Raw genomic sequence first — 5,000 nt, 5'->3', positions numbered from 1 at the left:
ACGATACCGCCCTCTATGAGACGGCCGGCCGACTATGATGTCGATGTCGCCTACAGCGCCCGCTTGACGACCCAGAGTAAAACGCCTGCTGCACCCCCTCTTCACCGCAGGTGACGCAAATCGAGTCAAAAGTGGTGGACCGACGGTCACTCCAGCCGCACCTGTGAATGCGCCACCCCCACCGCCCGACTCGCAACTCGAGCGGATGTACGGCGGACTTTTCCCGCAATCGTACATTGCAGTCCACCCCTATATCTTCCACTTCATGAAGAGTTATCTCCCAAAAGCCAAAGTCCCGCTGTCCCAATACATGCTCTGGACGGCGGGCCGCGAGACGTGACGCTCGGTGGCAAAGAGTGCGCCGCTGAGGATATAGAGGGTCCGTCCCCCCGCACAGTGGTGACGGTGTGCGGGTAGTGTTTCCGACACCTCTTCCTGCGGTGGCAACTCTGGGGCAGAGTCGATACTCGCCCACTGGTGGAAGGTAAGCATTCTGCTTTACATCAGTACATAACTAATATTTCAGTCGTCTGACGTCCCTCCTTAGTAAATGATGCAGGACCACATACATAGATGATACATACTGTAAACTGGGGAGGACAGTGTGAACCGCACTCGACCCAGTCACCCTATCTCACAGTCCACTCTGTGTGTAACAAAGCGAAAGCACCAAAGCACTATCGTTCAACAACATCCATTTTATCCTCGCTGCCACAGGACACTATCCAAACAACGACAAGAGGAACGTCACGTCCACTAATAAGACAGAATGTCTCACATCACCCGCAAACAACGCAGCTCAAATCAGCCAGCAACACCCACAGTGGTCCACCCAGTATCAACACAGGACGCAACGCCACGCCACAACACAAAAGGTACAAGTAATAAAATACCCTTTGGCCACACCCCTTATAAAGGCATCGAACCAACCCACCACCTGACACCAGCCAAACGTACATCCTGATTTGACACATCTCTGGCAACCTAACCCACGTTGGCCCTTAACCTAACCCACGTTGGCCCTTAACCTAACCCACGTTGGCCCTTAACCTAACCCACGTTGGCCCTTAACCTAACCCACGTTGGCCCTTAACCTAACCCACGTTGGCCCTTAACCTAACCCACGTTGGCCCTTAACCTAACCCACGTTGGCCCTTAACCTAACCCACGTTGGCCCCTAACCTAACCCACGTTGGCCCCTAACCTAACCCACGTTGGCCCCTAACCTAACCCACGTTGGCCCCTAACCTAACCCACGTTGGCCCCTAACCTAACCCACGTTGGCCCCTAACCTAACCCACGTTGGCCCCTAACCTAACCCACGTTGGCCCCTAACCTAACCCACGTTGGCCCCTAACCTAACCCACGTTGGCCCCTAACCTAACCCACGTTGGCCCCTAACCTAACCCACGTTGGCCCCTAACCTAACCCACGTTGGCCCCTAACCTAACCCACGTTGGCCCCTAACCTAACCCACGTTGGCCCCTAACCTAACCCACGTTGGCCCCTAACCTAACCCACGTTGGCCCCTAACCTAACCCACGTTGGCCCCTAACCTAACCCACGTTGGCCCCTAACCTAACCCACGTTGGCCCCTAACCTAACCCACGTTGGCCCCTAACCTAAGTTACGCTGCACCTTAACCTAAGTTACGCTGCACCTTAACCTAAGTTACGCTGCACCTTAACCTAAGTTACGCTGCACCTTAACCTAAGTTACGCTGCACCTTAACCTAAGTTACGCTGCACCTTAACCTAAGTTACGCTGCACCTTAACCTAAGTTACGCTGCACCTTAACCTAAGTTACGCTGCACCTTAACCTAAGTTACGCTGCACCTTAACCTAAGTTACGCTGCACCTTAACCTAAGTTACGCTGCACCTTAACCTAACTTACGCTGCACCTTAACCTAACTTACACTGCACCTTAACCTAACTTACACTGCACCTTAACCTAACTTACACTGCACCTTAACCTAACTTACACTGCACCTTAACCTAACTTACACTGCACCTTAACCTAAGTTACACTGCACCTTAACCTAAGTTACACTGCACCTTAACCTAAGTTACACTGCACCTTAACCTAAGTTACACTGCACCTTAACCTAAGTTACACTGCACCTTAACCTAAGTTACACTGCACCTTAACCTAAGTTACACTGCACCTTAACCTAAGTTACACTGCACCTTAACCTAAGTTACACTGCACCTTAACCTAAGTTACACTGCACCTTAACCTAAGTTACACTGCACCTTAACCTAAGTTACACTGCACCTTAACCTAAGTTACACTGCACCTTAACCTAAGTTACACTGCACCTTAACCTAAGTTACACTGCACCTTAACCTAAGTTACACTGCACCTTAACCTAAGTTACACTGCACCTTAACCTAAGTTACACTGCACCTTAACCTAACTTACACTGCACCTTAACCTAACTTACACTGCACCTTAACCTAACTTACACTGCACCTTAACCTAACTTACACTGCACCTTAACCTAACTTACACTGCACCTTAACCTAACTTACACTGCACCTTAACCTAACTTACACTGCACCTTAACCTAACTTACACTGCACCTTAACCTAACTTACACTGCACCTTAACTGTCACATGTAACGTCACAGGAATGTAGCTTTGCCTAACAGCAACCCTCTGAACATAGTTCACTGCTTGGATCCTCTGGTGTCATGTGTATTTCTTGATGCCATGGTGCGTACCCTCACATAAAGGTCTTTCGAGTGTTGCGTACTTTCTACACAGTCCCGCTAACCACTGGAAGGGTGTACCGCTACAGAACGAATATCGCCCTCCCCTCCTGCCCTTCCAAGCTGGTCGGTCAGGCGTTTGTTTGTGAAATGAGCCTTGCAGCTGTTCAGTTGCATTCGGTTGTCGATGCAGTCAGTGTACGTTGTGGTACGGCCTGTGTGGACTGTCCGCTGATGTACGCGTAACCCACACTGATCATCCGTCGTTACGTACTGAGTGACATAATGTGGCACATGCTTGACCGTACACCGGCTGCGCCCTACAATGGCGAATCATAAGGGCCATATGTTGTGCACGATGCTACTTGTCTCGTCTCCCCATTACAGCGAGATTGCACTGTTGTACGCCGTACAGACATGTGGTAAGTAGGTACGGACGAAAGTATTGCATGTTGGCCCCCCCCCCCCCCTCCTCCCTCTGCCGGGAATCAGCGTGAGCCGTCTGTTGATGTAGCGACGAGGGTTTTCCTATTTAATCGTATTGCCCCACACAACATGATAGCACGGTGGACCGCGTTCCACATCTGCGACATGCTACAGAGGCCGGTTGACAGTCGACCGCGCAAGGGACATTGCACACGTGCGCGGACCATCTTCCACGTGTTCTCTCGTGTACATGCCGCAGTGTGTATGTGGGCTGATGTAGCGTGTCGTGACACATAACATGCAGGCATGCCAGAATCGTAGATTTCGCAAATGTAGATTGACGTATACGTTTGCTGCCAAAGATCCGCAAATGAACTGGAAATCAGTTGTTGAGCGGTTGTTCGCGCTGCAGGTGCATCGGTGATAGCGACGATCGGTACATCTGTGAACCGGTTGTTTCGGCGGTACCCGCCATGCCCCCGAACCTGAGTTGGCCATGTGGGTATGAAGCGATACGAGGCTGTGGCTTGGCGGGACAGTCCCCGGCCGGTGAGGGGGGGCCGCCCGGCGTGCTGGCCGCGCGCTGCGTGAGCGCACGCACTACAGCCGGCTGGTGGGGGGCGCCCAGTGGCAGGAGCGCCGGCCGACGGGCCCGGCTGGCGTCCCAGCTATGCGCCGGCGCACCCTGCGCGCGGCGCCAGGCGGCCAAAGTGGGTTCTGTCGAGCCCGGTGCGAAGCGCGGTGGACATCTGCAGTGTGCTGGTCCGATTGCGGACTGTGTGCGTTGAGGATGCGCCGCCGCCCGGCACTCGGCGTCGCGACGCCGTCTGCTGCTCGGTCGCCCCCAGCGGTTCTCGCAGGTGGTTTGTATCGCAGCTCTGCGGACGTGTTGGCGCGTGCGCTGTGCTGGGAGAGTTCGCTTCTGCACCCAAGTGGGGCTTTGCCCTTCTGTGGCGCTGGCGTTGGAGCTGCCGGTCACCGTAGGTGGCGCGTGTTGTTTCCCGCCGGCAATGCCACGACAGCACGCTCCCGGGCCTCTGTCGGCAGCGGCAAGCTCAGTTGGGAGCACGGGTGTTCGCACTGAAAGCGTCTACTCGCCTATCTCCGGGCGATTGCGCCTCTCTCGAACCCGACCAAGTACTTAGGACGGCGCTGCGCGCCGCCGGGACCTGAGAGGGTTTCGAGGTGTATCGTGCAGGGGAGCTCAGCCTCCTCCTGTTTGCAGAATAATTGAGCGGACGCTTGCGTGTTCGCGCGGGCCCTCGGGACACACTCCCGGGCGGCCGGCTGCTCAGCTCTCGTTGACGCAGCTCCCTGGTTGATCCTGCCAGTAGTCATATGCTTGTCTCAAAGATTAAGCCATGCATGTCTCAGTACAAGCCGCATTAAGGTGAAACCGCGAATGGCTCATTAAATCAGTTATGGTTCCTTAGATCGTACCCACGTTACTTGGATAACTGTGGTAATTCTAGAGCTAATACATGCAAACAGAGTCCCGACCAGAGATGGAAGGGACGCTTTTATTAGATCAAAACCAATCGGATTGGCTCGTCTGGTCCGTTTGCCTTGGTGACTCTGAATAACTTTGGGCTGATCGCACGGTCCTCGTACCGGCGACGCATCTTTCAAATGTCTGCCTTATCAACTGTCGATGGTAGGTTCTGCGCCTACCATGGTTGTAACGGGTAACGGGGAATCAGGGTTCGATTCCGGAGAGGGAGCCTGAGAAACGGCTACCACATCCAAGGAAGGCAGCAGGCGCGCAAATTACCCACTCCCGGCACGGGGAGGTAGTGACGAAAAATAACGATACGGGACTCATCCGAGGCCCCGTAATCGGAATGAGTACACTTTAAATCCT

At 53.8% G+C, this 5,000-nt stretch overlaps 1 non-coding gene across 1 annotated transcript in view; it reads left to right on the top strand.

Moving 5' to 3' along the window:
• Positions 1 to 4,450: 4,450 nt before the first annotated feature.
• Positions 4,451 to 5,000, top strand: part of LOC126322810 (small subunit ribosomal RNA) — a 1,893-nt gene continuing 1,343 nt past the window's right edge. The window contains exon 1 of the ribosomal RNA XR_007559222.1: positions 4,451 to 5,000. This exon is cut by the window's right edge and continues 1,343 nt beyond it. This is a non-coding gene — a ribosomal RNA (small subunit ribosomal RNA).

Source organism: Schistocerca gregaria, unplaced genomic scaffold, assembly GCF_023897955.1.
Source record: "Schistocerca gregaria isolate iqSchGreg1 unplaced genomic scaffold, iqSchGreg1.2 ptg000841l, whole genome shotgun sequence".
NCBI classification, from domain to species: Eukaryota; Metazoa; Arthropoda; class Insecta; order Orthoptera; family Acrididae; genus Schistocerca; species Schistocerca gregaria.
The sequence above is the reverse complement of the archived record's forward strand: the minus strand, read 5'-3'. Positions and strand labels throughout refer to the sequence as shown.